This window comes from Oncorhynchus keta, chromosome 1 (genome assembly GCF_023373465.1).
Source record: "Oncorhynchus keta strain PuntledgeMale-10-30-2019 chromosome 1, Oket_V2, whole genome shotgun sequence".
In the NCBI taxonomy this organism is placed as follows: domain Eukaryota; kingdom Metazoa; phylum Chordata; class Actinopteri; order Salmoniformes; family Salmonidae; genus Oncorhynchus; species Oncorhynchus keta.
This window is the reverse complement of record NC_068421.1, coordinates 61639249-61659935: the sequence shown is the minus strand read 5'-3', so window position 1 is coordinate 61659935 and position 20687 is coordinate 61639249. Positions and strand designations below refer to the sequence as shown.

The 20687-nt window shown below is 42.9% G+C and overlaps 1 long non-coding RNA gene across 1 annotated transcript; it reads left to right on the top strand.

The window, feature by feature from the left end:
* Positions 1-3: 3 nt before the first annotated feature.
* LOC118390048 (uncharacterized) lies at positions 4-7628 on the top strand. Its single transcript, XR_008060574.1, has 2 exons — positions 4-289; positions 562-7628. It is a non-coding gene; the product is annotated as an uncharacterized LOC118390048 (long non-coding RNA).
* The last annotated feature ends 13059 nt before the right edge of the window (positions 7629-20687 follow it).

The window sequence follows — 20687 nt, the reverse complement described above, 5'->3', positions numbered from 1 at the left end:
CTGTTCTCCCTCGACTCTCTTGTTCTTATCCAGTGTGTTGAATGTAAATTAAGAGAAGTGAAAATAAGTCTCTGTTAAAGTAACAAGGAAAGTTGATGATGAGAGCTGTACTCTGCAGTCACCCTGACACCTAGTTGGGGTGGTGGAGACCTAAAGGATTTCCTGATGCTTTCCTTGACTTAAAGCAGCACATACTGAGTAGTACTGTTATAGCATCTTTATTTGTTCCTTTCTCTATTTGTGTTCCTTTCTAGACCATGGGAATCTATGACTCTGGGATAACTCTGAGGTAAGACGGTTATTCCTCTACTTCCTCTTCTTATCCTGAGTGTTGAATGAATACACTTAACTTTAGATTAACATCAGTCTTGATCCAAATGGTTTTAGCCATTTTTTGAGGACAGAGGTCAGTTGATGAGATTTGTACCCTGCAGTCATCCCAAGAGCTGGGGTGGTGGTGGTGACCTAAATGATTTCCTGATGTGTTCAACTAAATCCTTAACAAAAACACATACTGTACTACTATAGCTTCCTTATTTATTCTGTTATGTGTTCTTATAGACACTTGGGGACGTATCACTCAGGGATAACTCTGAGGTAAGAATGTTGTGTGTGTGCTATTCTCATTTTGAGTGTCGAAAGAAGCCACTTAACTTTAGATTAACCTCAGCACTCAGGTTGTTGCCCTTTTGGCCCTACTGTGATATCAGGGGGTCAGGTGACAAGGAAAGTGGTTGATGAGATCTGTAACCTGCAGTCACCCTGAAGGAGAGTTTATCGCCACAACCCTAACATGGTTATTCAAGTAATAGCCTTGTGTGAAGAGATTTATATTGGCCTGTAAAGGGCTCTTATGTGTTTTTTACCTCTAGGGGGCAACATTACCTTTCACTAGAATCTAGAGTAAATACGTGGGGCTGTTGTCAGCTATAGTGTCAGTTTGCACATGGTTTCAATCTGCTGACCAACTGAACCCGTATTAGATTCAACAGTAAACATCACACAGACAGACAACTGAACTTTCCACCACAGTTGCATGATAACTGTTGGCAGGTGATGCTCATTCACTTGTGGCTCCTCTTGCAGTAGTGTGAGCGACAACCTCAAAATAATGTGAACATCACTGTTAACAAATAGCACATCAAACAGTTTGTTTTGATTATCTGATGGTGTTCTATGTCTGCCCAGGCTACCTCACCTGTTGGGCATTGAGGAAGAAGACCTCATCCTTGTCTGATTGTAGAGAACATGGGCCAACTGGTCCATTTTATATCTTTAGAGCACACTCAGAAAGAGAGAGTGAGTCACATGACTCACAAAAACACTTCTAGCATTTTGAGGACTTAGGGACAGATTGAAATTTACTGGGGGGGTCATTAAAAAAGAAATGCACTCCCCCAACTTTTTTTTTCACATGACCCTCCCCTTGTACTGTAAAATAAATGCAACACCCTCCCCCTCAGAGTTAACTAAAAATGTTTATGACCACAAATAACTGTTTATAAACAGGGATATATAATTCGCTACTGTAGCACAGTCGATGCCATGCAGGGCAACGGGCCTGAAGGTTGAGGGTTCGCCGACCACCACAGGGGAGCTCACTGTCGTCCACCAAAGCAAGGGGGAAAATCAGATTTTCAACATTTTGATGCCATATTTATAATTCTATAAGCCTCTGGGACCAATTCGTAAGCCCGAAGGATAGCAGCTTTAAGTGTCCTAATTTTCTGAGCTTTTCTGAGCTTTTCTGAGCTTTTCCCACAAAAAACACTTTGGAGGAGCAGTGACCAAATATACTACATGGCCTTAAGTTTAAGCCTGGCTCATAGTCGGCGTTCCAATTCATCCCAAAGGTGTTCGATGGGGTTGAGCTCAGGGCTCTGTGCAGGCCAAGTTGTTGCACACTGATCTCGACAAACCATGTCTGTATGGACCTCGCTTTGTGCACGGGGGCATTGTCATGCTGAAACAAGGAAGGGCCTTCCCAAAACTGTTGCTACAAAAGTTGGAAGCACAGAATTTTTTTAGAATATAATTGTATGCTGTAGCGTTAAAATTTCACTTCACTGGATCTAAGTGGCCTAGCCTGAACCATGAAAAACAGCCCCAGACCATTATTCCTCCTCCACCAGACTTTACAGCTGGTGCTATGCATTCGGGCAGGTAGTGTTCTCCTGGCATCCGCCAAACCCAGATTAGTCTGTTGAATTACTAGATGGTGAAGCGTAATTCATCACTCCAGAGATCACATTTTCACTGCTCCAGAGTCCAATGGCGGTGAGCTTTACGCCAGCCGACGCTTGGCATTGCGCATGATGCTCTTAGGCTTGTATGCAGCTGCTTGGCCATGGAAACCCATTTCATGAAGCTCCCGACGAACAACCGAGGACAGATGATTTTTACTCGCTACTCGCTTCAGCACTTGGAGGTCCCATTCTGTGAGCTTGTGTAGCCTACTACTTCACGGCTGAGTTGTTGTTGCTCCTAGACGTTTCCACTCCACAATAACAGCACTTACAGTTGACTAGGTTAGAAATTTGACAAACTGACTTGTTGGAAAGGTGATATTGTATGTCTGTGTGCTCAATTTTTATACACCTGTCAGCAACGGGTGTGGCTGAAATGGCCGAATCCATTTAATTTGAAGGGTTGTCCACATACTTTTGACCATGTAGTGTCTCGCAGCCATTTGTAGGGATTTAGCAAGTCACTCAGAGTAAAATATATATATCCACCTCCTTTTTGTTGAAAGGCGGTACAGTGCAGGATGGCCTGACTTTATTCGGAGTACTTCCAGATCTATCTCCCTTTGTCGCGCTTCCAGCTCCATCGCTCTCTTTCAATGGAATGGAATGGCATGCGCACATTCTTCTTCTAGTCTGGCTGCATGTTCTCATTCCCTTTCCTAGTGCTCAAGCTCTAACTTCTGTTCCCATTTTGCCTTTAGTACTACCTCTCCCAGTTGCATGTCTATGGGATGCACTCTACCACCCGTAGAACCCTTATCATCCTCCCTCTCCTGAAGGATTTCCCCCTCCACCAAAGCAGTATAGACTAACTCTTTTGACTACTGCTTTCTAATCAGCATGTGCAACTTTGATATCATAATGCTTTGCGATGAGGAGCAGAAACTTTTTTACATTTATCTAGCATCTCCCATGTAAGGTTTTCCACAAATGCTTCCAAATTAAAGTAAGTAAATGTTTTTAATTTTATAAACTTATGTGTTTATACAACTTTCAAAATGTGGAATGGTGCTACTTGATCTTCAGAAGGCTTTTGATACATTTAATCATAGCATCCTACTTGCCAAGCTAGAGGCTCTTGGTTGGGAATTACTGCTCTTGTGTTGGGCAGTACTACTCTTGAAGTCCTACTTGTCGGGGAGAGAAGTGGTTGAGGTAAATGGTTTGCCCCCGAGGCTAAACCCATAAGCTGTAGCATGCCACAGGGGAGTGTGCTAGGGCCTCTGCTATTCCTGCTGTACATACATGATTTGAAGGATGCTTGCTCATGTCATGTCATCTGTTTCTTTATGCAGATGACCAAACCACACTGGAAAGTATACTGAGTGCAGAGCTCACTAACAACAAAGACAACAAGCTATCTCTGCACCTCAGCAAAACAGAAGCAATTCTTTTCGGGTCCAAAATGAAACTAAGCAAGTCCTCATACATCAGGGTACAGCTAGCAGGAGAGGTACTCACAGCCAAACATCAGTTAATTAATTAGGATGTACACTAGATGACCTGGGAGGGGAGGGGGGAAATGTCTATGGCTATTAAGTTACTAGGTAAGGTCTCTGCCACAAACACGTAGGAAGGCTAGAAAGTCTAAGCTGTTGAAAAAATATTCAAAGAAAGTGCTAGCAAATGTTCTCATCTAATGGCATTTTGACAATGCTAGCACTTCCTGGTTCGAATGCTCAACTAATCTACTAAAAAGCAAGATTCAGGTAGCCCAGAACAAGTTGATTGATCTCACATACTCATATTGGGTAGTAGCCAATTTCAGGAGCTCAACTGGCTGCCCGTTGAGTCAAGAATCACACAGACCAAGCTTTGTCTGGTACATAGGATCAAGCTCCTAGGTATTTGTATGTCCTACTTTCCCCATGTTAGAGATTCACACAACAGTAGAGCTAGGATATCTAATGTGTATGTGTGTGGTTTCAGAAGCCTGACAGGGTAAGGTACCTTTTTATATTCAGGAGCCTCTGAGTGGAATAGTCTGCCTCTGTCTGTTAAAACTATTCCCACTCTGAGTAGCTTTTAAAGGAAGGTGAAATCCTGGTTAATGGATAGTGCTTCTGTGAGCAATCCTTCCTAGCCCATGGATGATGACCAAATAGAATTCCTTTGTGTATAGCATGTATACACTACCGGTCTAAAGTTTTAGATCACTTACTCATTCAAGGGTTTTTCTTTATTTTGACTATTTTCTACATTGTAGAATAATAGTTTAGACATCAACACCATGAAATAACACATGGAATCATGTAGTAACCAAAAAAGTGTTAAACAAATCCAAATCTGTAGCTACCCTTTGCCTCTGACAGCTTTGCACGCTCTTGGCATTCTCTAAACCAGCTTCGAGGTAGTCACCTGGATTGCGTTTCAATTAACAGGTGTTCCTTGTTAATTAAACGTTAATTTGTTGTTTTTATGACTAAATAACCTAATTGACTTCCATTTTAGCTTCTGTTTAAAAAAAAAATTCTTTCCACATATCCTGAACTTGCTAAATGCTATCATGAAAGTAGACTACAATGGAAATAATACTTTTTTAAAAATGTATCCTCAATGATTCCTAATCAAGTACCTAACTTTGTATGTGTACCTTGTTGTAAATGATAAAATAAACCAAGCTTATTATGACTGTGTCACATTCTTTTCAGGTCACCCCTATTCCTCAGTGACACACTACATCCGGCATTGTCCCCCACTCACCCACCCACATCTGAGAGATTTTCCTAGTATTTTAAAATTGTTCCATCCTGAGAAGTTTGAGAAACAGACGCCTCACAAGTCCTCAACTGGCAGCTTCATTAAATAGCACCCGCAAAACACCAGTCTCAACCTCAACAGTGAAGAGGCGACTCCGGGATGCTGGCCTTATAGGCATCATCCCGGAGATGCTGCCTATAAATGAAATGTTTGCAAATTTAAAAATAAATGATCTCACCTTTACATAAGTATTCAGACCCTTTACTCAATGCTTTGTTAAGGCAGCGATTACAGAGTCTTCCTGGGTATGACGCTACAAGCTTGGCACACCTGTATTTGGGGAGTTTATCCCATTCTTCTCTGCAGATCATGTCAAGCTCTCTCAGGTTGGATGGGGAGCGTCACTGCACAGCTATTTTCAGGTCTCCAGAGATGTTCGAACGGGTTCAAGTCCGGGCTCTGGCTGGCCAGTTTTCATCAATGATCTCTCTGTATTCTGCTCTGTTCATCTTTCCCTTGATCCTGACTAGTCTCCCAGTCCCTGCCGCTGAAAAACCTCCCCACAGCCTGATGCTGCCACCACCATGCTTCACCGTAGTGATGGTGCCAGGTTTCCTCCAGATGTGACGCTTGGCATTCAGGCCAAATATTTCCATCTTGGTTTCGTCAGACCAGAGAATCTTGTTTTTCATGGTCTGAGAGTCTTTAGGTGCCTTTTGGCAAACTCCAAGTGGACTGTCATGCTTTTTACTGAGGAGTGGCTTCCATCTGGCCACTCTACCATAAAGGCCTGATTGGTGGAGTGCTGCAGAGATGGTTGTCCTGAAAGGTTCTCCCATCTCCACAGAGGAACTCTGGAGCTCTGTCAGTGACCATTTGGGTTCTTGGTCACCTCCCTGACCAAGGCCTTTCTCCCCTGATTGCTCAGTTTGGCTCGGCAGCCAGCTCTAGGAAGAGTCTTGGTGGTTCCAAACTTCTTCCATTTAAGAATGATGGAGGCCACTGTGTTCTTGGGGACCTTCAATGCTGCAAAATGTTTTTGTACCCTTCACCAGATCTGTACTTCCACACAATCCTGTCTCGACGCTCTACAGACAATTCCTTTGACCTCATGGTTTGGTTTTTGCTCTGACATGCACTGTCAACCGTGGGACGTTTATATATAGACAGGTGTGTGTCTTTCCAAGTCATGTCCAAGCAATTGAATTTACCACAGGTAGAAACATCAAGGACGATCAATGGAATCAGGATTCACCTGAGCTCAATTTCAAGTCTCCTAGCAAAGGGTCTGAATACTTACGTAATGTTTTTTACATTTTATATGCACTGTATGTCAATCTAGAAGAGGATTATCTATTTTGGATGCAATTTGAATGGAGTTGGAGTGTGCTTCGGTGCACTGATTTAAGGCAATACATTTTAAAAAATCAATTAAAAAATCAAGGGGACCCCAGAAAGCCAGATAAATTAGACACGAATTTGGTCTTTATATTACTGTAGCATAGGATATGCTGCAGCAGATGTAGGTGTACCTGGGTAATGTGGGGGGGGGGGACGACTTCTTGCCTTACTGCATGTGAGGATTGGTCCCCAAGGCAACTAAGGAGAATTGGGGGAAGATAGAAACCGATGGTAACAACAATGGATATTTTTTGTTTATGTGCTGTGGACGTGTAATGCCTCTGACTCACCAGCCGTCGTGTCCGTCTGTGAGGGTGAATGGAGCCGTCCTCCTCCATGCAACACACAAACTGCTGGAACAACAAACGCTGTGCTGCGGCCTCCTGGCATGTTAGCTCTCCCACTTAGCTTTGGGTCAGAGGGTTTTTATCTGTTATTTCTACTCTTTACCGCTCTGCTCCCGTCTTACTTCCTGTTCTTCCAGGGGTCCAACAGTTGTTTGTGGCTGAGGCACAGAGAATTAAAGGAGTGGGTCTCAGGACACAGACCATAGGGAGTCTATCCATGACTATCAAGGATAATTGGTCACTTTCCTGTGTTCTGATTTTCATGTCCTCCTTGGGAAGAACAAGTAAGGTGTACCATTAAATCATTTGTGTGATTCACAGGTATGACTGAGGGGCAAGAGCTTGTTTCCTGTGGTTTAATGGAAGACTTCAGTGTTCTTTAAATTCTCAAACGGATAGAGATGCTGGCTGTGGCCATTAATGTGCACAGAACAGCTACAGTAACCTTTCCCCTCTGTATCTGTCTCTAGGTCCCTGTCTCAGCCTACAAGGGTTCTTTGGATAAAGGCTATCTATGGCCTTAATTTGGTATTGAATTGGATTACCTAATAATATAAAGAATATGGTGTGTGTGACGACCCTCCCACTCTGTCTGCTGTATTCTCTCTTTGTTCTTGTTTCCTTATTAGGATGCGGATGGGCGGAGTTGGGAGGGTCGTCAGCTACATGGGAAACACCTGGGCCCGGTGTGTCCCAGGATATAATCACCACTTCCCCATTCATAGGGGAGACTTTCTCCATGCAGACACTTTTCTAGATTTTGTTGTTTCTTGGTGGCCTTTTGGTTGTTTGCTTTGGCACCTTTCAACACCCTGCAATATCACATTTATACATGAAAAACACTCACTTACACTACTGATTACTGATTACACACACCATTGTATATTGTACTTAGTTTACTTTATTTAATAAATATATGTTTTGTTATTCCTTATCGCCACGTTGTCTCCCTTTTGTTACGGGCTTTGAGCCGGTTCGTGACAGTGTGTGTACACCACTGTACCACATACTCAGGAAGTGTAGCTAATAATACAATAATACAGCCCTGCTCTGGTGGAGCTACACTGCTGTCTCAGACTGCTGTAGACAACTGTGACCCTCTCAATTACCTTTAATCAGGGTGTTTTACCAACAGTGACTGAGTGAGGTCAAACAGTCATCTGCAATCTATAATAAATGGTATTGGTTATGTCGTGAGAAATGACTCTGGCAGTGGACTGTAACGGGTTGACCTGGTTGCAGCAAAGTGTACAATTGAATAATTATTAGGATCCTCATTTAGCTCTTCCTGGTCCAAACATGGTTAAAACAGTTACATCAAAACACACCAATGGCCTACATCATAAATAAAACAAAACATGATACAAGATATTACACTTATAAAATCTAAATTCCACAATGCCATAACATTACAATGTCATGTCTGCGTTGTCAGGAGGTGTTGTTTTTTCAGGTTTTACTGCTCGCTTGAGTTACTTGATGTGGAAGTTCCATGTAGTACTGTGCATTTCCCAGAGTGTGTTCTGGACTTGATGACTGTGAAGAGACCCCTGGTGGAGGGGTATGTATGGGTGTCTGAGCTGTGTGTTAGCTGTTTGAACAGAGTTCTTTACTTTCAACACGTCAATACTAGAGGTCGACTGATTATGATTTTTCAACACTGATACCGATTATTGGAGGACCAAAAAAGCCACTGCCGATTTATTTATTTTTAATTTAAATTGTATTTGGAATTAATGACAATTACAACCATACTGAATGAACACTTATTTAAACTTAATATAATACATCAATAAAATCAATTTAGCCTCAAGTAAATAATGAAACATGTTCAATTTGGTTTAAATAATGCAAAAACAAAGTGTTGGAGAAGAAAGTAAAAGTGCAATATGTGCTATGTAAGAAAGCTAATGTTTCAGTTCCTTGCTCAGAACATGAGAACATATGAAAGCTGGTGGTTCCTTTTAACATGAGTCTTCAGTATTCCCAGGTAAGAAGTTTTAGGTTGTAGTTATTATAGGAATTATAGGATTATTTCCCTCTATACCATTTGTATTTCATTAACCTTTGACTATTGGATGTATAGGCACTTTAGTATTGCCAGTGTAACAGTATAGCTTCCGTCCCTCTCCTCGAGAAACGCAAGGGAAACAACCACTCCAAGGCTCAGAGTAGCGAGTGACGTTTGCAACGCTATTAGCACGCGCTAACTAGCCAGCCATTTCACTTCAGTTACACCAGCCTCATCTCGGGAGTTGATATGCTTGAAGTCATAAACAGCGCAATGCTTGACGCACAACGAAGAGCTGCTGGCAAAACGCACGAAAGTGCTGTTTGAATGAATGTTTACGCGACTGCTTCTGCCTACCACCGCTCAGTCAGATACTTAGATACTTGTATGCTCAGTCAGATTATATGCAACGCAGGACACGCTAGATAATATCTAGTAATATCATCAACCATGTGTCGTTAACTAGTGATTATAAGAAGTTTAATGCGAGCTAGCAACTTACCTTGGCTTACTGCATTCGCGTAATAGGCAGTCTCCTTGTGGAGTGCAAGGAGAGAGAGGCAGGTTGTTATTGCGTTGGAATAGTTAACTGTAAGGTTACAAGATTGGATTCCCCGAGCTGACAATGTGAAAATCTGTCGTTCTGCCCCTGAACAAGGCAGTTAAGTTCCTAGTCTCTTCCTAGAGATGGCCACCAGGCCATACTGAGCAATCGGGGGAGAAGGGCTTTGTTCAGGGAGGTGATCAAGAACCCGATGGTCACTCTGACAGAGCTCAAGAGTTCCTCTGTGGAGATGGTTGTCGTTCTGGAAGCTTCTACCATTTCTGCAGCACTCCACCAATCAGGCCTTTATGGTAGAGTGGCCAGACGGAAGCCACTCCTCAGTAAAAGGCACATGACAGCCCGCTTGGAGTTTGCCCAAAGGCACCTGAAGGACTCTCAGACCATGAGAAACAAGATTCTCTGGTCTGATGAAACCAAGATTGAACTCTTAGGCCTTAATGTCAAGCATCACGTCTGGAGGAAACCTGGCACCATACCTACGGTGAAGCATGGTAGTAACATCCTGCTGTGGGGATGTTTTTCAGTGGCTCGGACTATGAGACGAGTCAGGATTGAGGGAAAGATGAACGGAATAAAATACAGAGTGATCATTGATGAAAACCTGCTCCAGAGCGCTCAGGACCTCAGACTGGGGCCAAGATTCACCTTCCAACAGGATAATGACCTAAGCACACAGCCAAGACAACGCAGGAGTGGCTTCTGTGAATGTCCTTGAGTGGCCCAGCCAGAGCCTGGACTGGAACCCGATCGAACATCTCTGGAGAGACCTGAACATAGCTGTGCAGCAACACTCCCCATACAACTTGACAGCTTGAGAGGATCTGCAGAGAACAATGGGAGAAACTCCCCAAATACAGGATTTCCACACTTGTAGCGTCATACCCAAGAAGACTCAAGGCTGTAATCACTGCCAAAGGTGCTTCAACAAAGTACTGAGTAACGGGTCTGAATTCTAATGTAAATGTTGTATTTCAGTTTTTGTGTGTTGATTTATGTGTGTTGATTTTTTTTTGTGTGTGTTGATTTATGAGGGTGGGAAACTATTTAATACATTTTACAATAAGGCTGTAACAAAATGTGGAAAAAGTCAAGGGGGTCTGAATTATTTCTGAATGCACTGTATATCTTAGGAAGGGTATAAAACAAGAGTGTTGAAATTTCCAGGAGCATAGAAGTCTCCATCATTGGGAAATCTAAAAAAATACCCAGACTCTGCCTAGAGCTGGCCTTCCGACCAATCTGATCAAGAAGGACCTTGGTCAGGGAGGTGGCCAAATACCCAATGACCACTTTGACAGAACTGCAGAGTATCTTGGCTGAGATGGGAGAACCTGCTAGAAAGACAAGTCTCCACATCACTTCAAAAATGTGGGCTTTGACAGCACGCCTGGAGTTTACCAAAAGGCACGTGAAACTCAGAGCATATGGAAAAATATTTTGTGGTGTGATGAGACAGAAATGTAACTTTTGGCCTGAATGCAAAGTGCGATGTCTGGAGAAAACCAGGCACAGTCAGTCCATCGCCCTTCTAACAGCATCCCTACTGTGAAGAATGGCAGTGGCAGGTATTTGGGATACTGGTAAGGATAGAGGGAACAATGAATGGAGCCGAATAGAGGAAAATACTTGATGAGAAACTGCAAATGACCTTAGACTGGGGGCGACGATTTACGTTCCAACAGGACAATGAACCCAAGCATACAGCCAAAGCAATGCTAGACTGGCTTCAGAACAAGAATGTGAAAGTCCTTTAGTGGCCTAGCTCAGATTTGAATCTTATTAAAAAACTTTGCTGTTCACCGCCGCTACCAATCTGAACAGAGCTTGAGAAAATCTCCCATGAAGAATCAAATCCAAAGGTTATTCTACAAAGTATTGTCTTAGGGGTGTGAATACTTATGTAAATGAGATATTTCTGTATTTCTTCAATAAATGTGCAAACATTTCTAAAAACATGTTTTCACTTTGTCATTATGGGGCATTGTGTGTACATGGGTGAGAAAATGAAGTATTTATTCCATTTTGAATTCAGGCTGTAACAAAACAATAATGTGGAATAAGTCAAGGGGAATGAATACTTTTTGAATGTAGTTAACTCTCGGTCTACAGTATGGCAGAGGATGTAAAGCCATAACACACGTTTTTTCAGCAGCAGACTATGATCGCCGATGTCAAAAGATGCACTGAAGTCGAACAAAACAGCTCCCGCAATCTCCTTATTTCTTTCAGACAATCATCAGTAAGTTGTCTTAGTGCTGTCCAAGTTAAGTGCCCTTCCATGCCAGGTCGCAATTGTAAATGAGAACTTGTTCTCAACTTGCCTACCTGGTTAAATAAAGGTGAAATAAAATAAATAAAATTAGCGTGCTGAAAGTCTGTTGTCAATTTGTTTACTGTAAAAAAAGCATTGTATTTGGTCCAAAAGTTTTCAAAAGGGTTGGAAACAGGCTGATTGGTTGGCTATTTGAGCCAGTAAAGTGGACTTCTATCCTTCGGTAGTGGAATAACTTTTGCTTCCCTCCAAGTTGTCAGACCCCGGTGGCTTGTCATTGTTGACAGACAGCATATTTTTTTTCCCCTCTTCCACAATCACTGTACTGAATTCAAAATAACAACGATTGTCTTTCATAATTTGGTCAGATATACTTGGATGTGAAGTGTCAATGTTTGTTGCTGGCATGTCATGCTAAAGTTTGCTAATCTTGCCAATGAAAAAAAATAATTAAAGTAGTTGGCAATTTCAGTGGGTTTTGTGATGGATGAGCCATCTGATTCAATGAATGATGTATCAGTTTGCCTTTTTGCCCAAAATTTCATTTAAGATGCTCCAAAACATTTTACTATAATTATTTGTCATTTATCTTTATTTCATAGTGTAGTTTCTTTTATTCAGTTTATCCACATGATTTCTCAATTTGCAGTACGTTTGCTAATCAGTTGTACAGCCAGACCTATTTGCCATTTATTTTGCCTCCTCCCTCTCAACTGTACCATTTTTAAATTCCTCATCAATCCACAGGGATTTAACAGTTTTTTACAGTCATAATCTTAATGGGTGCATGTTTGTTAATAACTAGGATAAGCAATTTCATACATGTGTCAAGTGCAGCATCTGGCTGCTCCTCATTACACACCAAGAAATATGATTTACATCAACAACGTAGGAATTGCTACAAAACTTATTGTATGAGCTCTTATACAGTATATTAGGCCCAGCCTTTGGAACTTTGGTTTTCCTAGATATGGCTATTATATTGTGATCACTACATCCGATGGATTTGGATGCTGCTTTCTAACAAATTTCTGCAGCATTAGTAAATACGTGATCAAGACATGTTGATGATTTCATTCCTGTGCTGTTTGTAACTACCCTGGTAGGTTGATTGCTAACCTGAAGCAGGTTGTAGGCACTAGTTACAGTTTGAAGCTTTCTCTTGAGTGGGCGGCCTGACGAAAGGCAGTCAATATTTAAATCGCCCAGAAAATATACCTCTATTGAAATAACATTACCGGTCAAAAGTTTTAGAAGGGTTTTTCTTTATTTTTACTATTTTCTACATTGTATAATAATTGTGAAGACATCTAAACTCTGAAATAACACACATGGAATCATGTAGTAACCAAAAAAGTGTTAAACAAATCAAAATATATTTAATATTGTAGATGCTTCAAATGCCACCATTTGCCTTGATGACAGCTTTGCACACTCGCGGCATTCTCTCAACCAGCTTCATGAGGTAGTCATGGAATGCATTTCAATTAACAGGTATGCCTTTTTAAAAGTTAATTTATGGAATTTCTTTCCTTAATGCGTTTGAGCCAATCTGTTGTGTTGTGACAAGGTAGGGGGGTATACAGAAGATAGCCCTATTTGGTAAAAGACCAAGTTCATATAATGGCAACAACAGCTCAAATAAGCAAAGAGAAATGACAGTCCATCATTACTTTCAAGACATGAAGGTCAGTCAATACGGATCATTTCAAGAACTTTGAAAGTTTCTTCAAGTGCAGTTACAAAAACCATCAAGAGCTATGATGAAATTGGCTCTCATGAGAAAGGAATACCCAGAGTTACCTCTTCTGCAGAGCATAAATTCAGTAGAGTTACCAGCCTCAGAAATTGCAGCCCAAATAAATGCTTCAGAGTTCAAGTAACAGACACATCTCAACATCAACTGTTCAGAGGAGACTGAGACTGTGTGAATCAGGCCTCCATGGTCGAATTGATGCAAATAAACCACTACTAAAGGACACCAATGAGAAGAAGAGACTTGCTTGGGCCAAGAAACACGAGCAATGGATATTAGGCCGGTGTAAATTAGACTGGAGTCAAAATGTGAGATTTTTGGTTCCAACCGCCGTGTCTTTGTGAGATGTGTTGTGGGTGAACGGATGATCTACGCATGTGTTTTTCCCACTGTAAAGCATGGAGGAGGAGGGAGTTATGGTGTGGGGGTGTTTTGCTGGTGACACTTAACCAGCATGGCTACCACAGCATTCTGCAGCGATATGCCATCACATCTGGTTTGGGCTTAGTCCCACTATTTGTTTTTCAACAGGACAATGACCCAACACACCTCCAGGCTGTAAGGGCTATTTGACCAAGAAGGAGAGTGATGGAGTGTTTCATCACATAACCTAGCCTCCAGAATCCCCTGACCTCAACCAAATTGAGATGGTTTGGAATGAGTTGTACCGCAGAGTGAAGGAAAGCAGCCAACAAGTGCTCAGCATATGTGGGAACTCCTTCAAGACTGTTGGAAAATCATTCCAGGTGAAGCTGGTTGAGAGAATGTCAAGAGTGTGCAAATCTGTCATCAAGCCAAAGGTTGGCTATTTGAAGAATTTGATTTGTTTAACTCAACTTTTTTGGTTACTATATGATTCCATTATGTGTTATTTCATAGTTTTGAGGTCTTCACTATTATTCTACAATGTGTAAAACAAAGAAAAACCCTTGAATGTGTAGGTGTTTTAAAAATATTGATCGGTAGTGTACATTTATCAAGCATTTCACACGTTATCCAGATACTGACTGTTAGCACTTGGTGGACTATAGCAGCTTCCCACCAAAATGGGCTTAAGGTAGATGAACCTGTTACAATATTACTTCAACAGTATTTAACGTGAGATCCTCTCTAGGCTTTACAGGAATGTTGTTCTGAATATTAACAGCCACACCTCCACCATTGGCATTTCTGTCTTTTCTGTAGATTGTATAGCTATGTATTGCTACCACTGTATCATCAAAGGTATAATCTAAGTGAGTTTCAGAGATTGTCAGAATATGAATGTCATCTGTTTCTAGCAAATTGTTGAAGAGATGACAAATAGGAGTGGCAATATGGTCCACGACCATCCTCAGTAGTTTTCCATCCAAGTTGTCAGTACGAGATGGTTTGTCATTATTGATAGACTATTTTTTTTTTACCTCTTCCACACTCACTTTATGGTATTTCGAAATGACAATGCTTGTCTTCAATGGTGACTTATGCATGGATATGAAGGTTCAGAATTGATTCTTGACATGTCATGCCTACATTTGCTAATCTTGCCAATAAAAAAGTCATTAAAGTAGTTGGCAATATGAGAAGATTTTGTGATGAATGAGCCATCTGATTCATCCCAAACCATCTCAATTGGTTTGAGGTCAGATGATTGTGGAGGCCAGGTCATCTGATGCAGCACTCTATCACTCTCCTTGGTCAAATAGCCCTTACACAGAAAGGCGGTGGTGTGTTTTGGGTCATTGTCCTGTTGGAAAACCTTTAACTGGTACTGTATATCATTTATCTTTGTCTCATAATACAGTTTCTTCTTCTTTTTGTATAGTTTAGTCACATGATTTCTCAATTTACGTTATGTTTGCCAATCGGCTGTAAAGTCAGACTTATTTTCCATTCCTTTTTCCTCGTCCCTCTTAACCATACTATTAGCAGTTTTTACAGTCAGTGTCTTAATCAAATCAAATCAAATGTATTTATATAGCCCTTCGTACATCAGCTGATATCTCAAAGTGCTGTACAGAAACCCAGCATAAAACCCCAAACAGCAAGCAATGCAGGTGTGGAAGCACGGTGGCGAGGTAAAACTCCCTAGAAAGGCCAAAACCTAGGAAGAAACCTAGAGAGGAACCAGGCTATGTGGGGTGGCCAGTCCTCTTCTGGCTGTGCCGGGTGGAGATTATAACAGAACATGACCAAGATGTTCAAATGTTCATAAATGACCAGCATGGTCAAATAATAAAGAACAGTTGAAACTGGAGCTGCAGCACGGCCAGGTGGACTGGGGACAGCAAGGAGTCATCATGTCAGGTAGTCCTGAGGCATGGTCCTTGGGCTAGGTCCTCCGAAAGAGAGAAAGAGAGAATTAGAGAGCACACTTAAATTCACACAGGACACCGAATAGGACAGGAGAAGTACTCCAGATATAACAAACTGACCCTAGCCCCCCGACACAAACTACTGCAGCATAAATACTGGAGGCTGAGACAGGAGGGGTCAGGAGACACTGTGGCCCCATCCGAGGATACCCCCGGACAGGGCCAAACAGGAAGGATATAACCCCACCCACTTTGCCAAAGCACAGCCCCCACACCACTAGAGGGATATCTTCAACCACCAACGTACCATCCTGAGACAAGGCCGAGTATAGCCCACAAAGATCTCCGCCACGGCACAACCCAAGGGGGGGGCGCCAACCCAGACAGGAAAATCACATCAGTGACTCAACCCACTCAAGTGACCACTGCCTCCAGCCCTGCCTTCAGCTGTTTGCTTAGAATGGGTATGTGCTTGTTAGTAACTGTAAGAAGACGTTTTATAAATGTGTCAAGTACGGCATCTGTTTGCTCTACAACAGACCTGCAAATATTCTTTAAATCTTCAACATAGGAATCCCTACAGAACCTCTTGTATGATCTCTTATACACAATTTTAGCCCCAGCCTTAAGAACTTTTGTTTTTCTAGATATTATGACCACTGCATCCGGTTGGTGTGGCTACTGCTTCAGAGCAGATTTCTTCAGCATTAGTAAAGATGTGATTGGAGAGACGCTATCGCGAGAGGCTCACTGGAGAGACGCTATCGGAGGCGGTGCAGCCAGCGGGTTTCTCCACGCATCGCGCCGACAGAAACAAACATCTTTCTGGTAAGAAGAGGGGCGGGGGCATATGCCTTATGGCTAACGAGACGTGGTGTGATCACAGAAACATACAGGAACTCAAATCCTTCTGTTCACCTGATCTAGTATTCCTCACAATCAAATGTCGACAAGAGAATTCTCTTCGATTATAATCACAGCCGTATATATTCCCCCCCAAGCAGAAACATCGATGGCTCTGAACAAACTTTATTTGACTCTTTGCAAACTGGAATCCATACATCATGAGGCTGCATTCATTGTAGCTGGGGATTTTAACAAGGCTAATCTGAAAACAAGACTCCCTAAATTGTATCAGCATATCGATTGCACAACCAGGGCTGGAAAAACCTTGGATCATTGTTAATTCTAACTTCCGCGATGCATATAAGGCCCTGCCCCGCCCTCCTTTCGGAAAAGCTGACCACGACTCCATTTTGCTGATCCCTGCCTACAGACAGAAACTAAAACAAGAAGCTCCCACGCTGAGGTCTGTCCAACGCTGGTCCGACCAAGCTGATTCCACACTCCAAGACTGCTTCCATCACGTGGACTGGGATATGTTTCGTATTGCGTCAGATAACAACATTGACAAATACGCTGATTCGGTGTGCGAGTTCATTAGAACGTGCGTTGAAGATGTCGTTCCCATAGCAACGATTAAAACATTCCCTAACCAGAAACCGTGGATTGATGGCAGCATTCGCGTGAAACTGAAAGCGCGAACCACTGCTTTTAATCAGGGCAAGGTGACTGGTAACATGACCGAATACAAACAGTGCAGCTATTCCCTCCGCAAGGCTATCAAACAAGCTAAGCGTCAGTATAGAGACAAAGTAGAATCTCAATTCAACGGCTCAGACACAAGAGGTATGTGGCAGGGTCTACAGTCAATCATGGACTACAAGAAGAAAACCAGCCCAGTCACGGACCAGGATGTCTTGCTCCCAGGCAGACTAAATAACTTTTTTGCCCGCTTTGAGGACAATACAGTGCCACTGACACGGCCTGCAACGAAAACATGCGGACTCTCCTTCACTGCAGCCGAGGTGAGTAAAACATTTAAACGTGTTAACCCTCGCAAGGCTGCAGGCCCAGACGGCATCCCCAGCCGCACCCTCAGAGCATGCGCAGACCAGCTGGCCGGTGTGTTTACGGACATATTCAATCAATCCCTATACCAGTCTGCTGTTCCCACATGCTTCAAGAGGGCCACCATTGTTCCTGTTCCCAAGAAAGCTAAGGTAACTGAGCTAAACGACTACCGCCCCGAAGCACTCACTTCCGTCATCATGAAGTGCTTTGAGAGACTAGTCAAGGACCATATCACCTCCACCCTACCTGACACCCTAGACCCACTCCAATTTGCTTACCGCCCAAATAGGTCCACAGACGATGCAATCTCAACCCCACTACAGACTGCCCTACCCCATCTGGACAAGAGGAATACCTATGTGAGAATGCTGTTCATCGACTACAGCTCGGCATTCAACACCATAGTACCCTCCAAGCTCGTCATCAAGCTCGAGACCCTGGGTCTCGACCCCGCCCTGTGCAACTGGGTACTGGACTTCCTGACGGGCCGCCCCCAGGTGGTGAGGGTAGGCAACAACATCTCCACCCCGCTGATCCTCAACACTGGGGCCCCACAAGGGTGCGTTCTGAGCACTCTCCTGTACTCCCTGTTCACCCACGACTGCGTGACCACGCACGCCTCCAACTCAATCATCAAGTTTGCGGACGACACAACAGTGGTAGGCTTGATTACCAACAACGACGAGACGGCCTACAGGGAGGAGGTGAGGGCCCTCGGAGTGTGGTGTCAGGAAAATAACCTCACACTCAACGTCAACAAAACTAAGGAGATGATTGTGGACTTCAGGAAACAGCAGAGGGAACACCCCCCTATCCACATCGATGGAACAGTAGTGGAGAGGGTAGTACGTTTTAAGTTCCTCAGCATACACATCACAGACAAACTGAATTGGTCCACTCACACAGACAGCATCGTGAAGAAGGCGCAGCAGCGCCTCTTCAACCTCAGGAGGCGGAAGAAATTCGGCTTGTCACCAATAGCACTCACAACTTCTACAGATGCACAATCGAGAGCATCCTGGCGGGCTGTATCACCGCCTGGTACGGCAACTGCTCCGCCCACAACCGCAAGGCTCTCCAGAGGGTAGTGAGGTCTGCACAACGCATCACCGTGGGCAAACACCTACACCACCCGGAAAGGCCATAAAGATCATCAAGGACATCAACCACCCGAGCCACTGCCTGTTCACGCCGCTATCATCCAGAAGGCGAGGTCAGTACAGGTGCATCAAAGCTGGGACCGAGAGACTGAAAAACAACTTCTATCTCAAGGCCATCAGACTGTTAAACAGCCACCACTAACATTGAGTGGCTGCTGCCAACACACTGACTCAACTCCATCCACTTTAACAATGGGAATTGAAGGGAAATGATGTAAAATATATCACTAGCCACTTTAAACAGTGCTACCTAATATAATGTTTACATACCCTACATTATTCATCTCATATGTACTCTATACTATACTGTACTCTATATCATCTACTGCATCCTTATGTAATACATGTATCACTAGCCACTTTAACTATGCCACTTTGTTTACATACTCATCTCATATGTATATACTGTACTCGATACCATCTACTGTATCTTGCCTATGCTGCTCTGTACCATCACTCATTCATATATCTTTATGTACATATTCTTTATCCCCTTACACTGTGTATAAGACAATAGTTGTGGAATTGTTAGTTAGATTACTTGTTGGTTTTTACTGCATTGTCGGAACTAGAAGCACAAGCATTTCGCTACACTCGCATTAACATCTGCTAACCATGTGTATGTGACAAATAAAAATTTGATTTGATTTGATTGATACACATGGATTTATTTCCTGTGCTGTTTGCATATATCCTGGTAGGTGGACTAATTACCTGAACCAGATTGCAGGTACTGGTTTCAGTTTTAAGCTTTTTTTGAGTGGACAGCTTGATTAAAAACCAGTCAATATTTTGGTCACCCAGAAAATAAACCTCTCTGTTAATATCACGTAAACCATCAAGCATTTCACACGTACACTACATGACCAAAAGTATGTGGACAACTGCTCGTCAAGCATCGCATTCCAAAATCATGGGATTTAATATGGATTTGGACCCACCTTTGCTGCTATAACAGTCTCCACTCTTATGGGAAGGCTTTACACTAGATGTTGGAATATTGTTGCGGGGACTTGCTTCCATTCAGCCACAAAAGCATTAGTGAGGTTGGGCAGTTAGGCCTGGTTCTCAGTCAGCGTTCCAACTCATCCCAAAGTTCAATAGGTTTTCTGTCAGTGCTCTGTGCAGGCCAGTCAAGTTCTTTCACACCAATCTTGAAATACCATTTCTGTATGAACCTCGCTTTTTACACAGAAAACAGGAAAGGGCCATCCCCAAACTATTGCCACAAAGTTGGAAGCACAGAATCGTCTAGAATGTCATTGTGCCCTGTAGCGATAAGATTTCCCTTCACTGAAAAACAGCTCCAGACTATAATTTCTGCTTCACCAAACGTTGCAGTTGGCACGATGCATTCGGGCCGTCAAACTCAGATTCGTCCATCGGACTGCCAGATCGTGAAGCGGGATTCCTTACTTAAGAGAACGAGTTTCCACTGCTCCAGAGTCCAATGGCGGCAAGCTTTACACCACTCCAGCCAAAGCTTGGCATTGCGCATGATGATCTTAGGCTTGTGTGCGGCTGCTTGGCAATGAAAACCCATTTCATGAAGCTCCCAACAAACAGTTCTTATGCTGACTTTGCTTCCAGAGGCAGTTTGGAACTCTGTAATGAGTGTTGCAACCGAGGACAGACTATTTTTATACGATTCAGCACTCTGCGGTCCCGTTCTGTGAGCTTGTGTGGCCTACCACTTCGTGGCTGAGCCTGTATTACTCCTAGACATTTCTACTTCACAATACCAGTACTTTCAGTTGACCGGGAAACTCTTGCAGGGCAGAAATGTGAAAAATGGCATCCTATTTGAAAGATGGCATCCTATGATGATGTCACATTGAAAGTCACCGAGCTTCAGTAAGGCCATTCTACTGCCAATGTTTGTCTATAGAGATTGCATGGCTGTGTGCTAGATTTTATACACATGTCAGCAACGGGTGTGGATGAAATAGCAGTAGCCACTAATTTGAAGGGGTGTCCACATACTTTTGTATATATAGTGTATTATCCAGATATTGACTGTT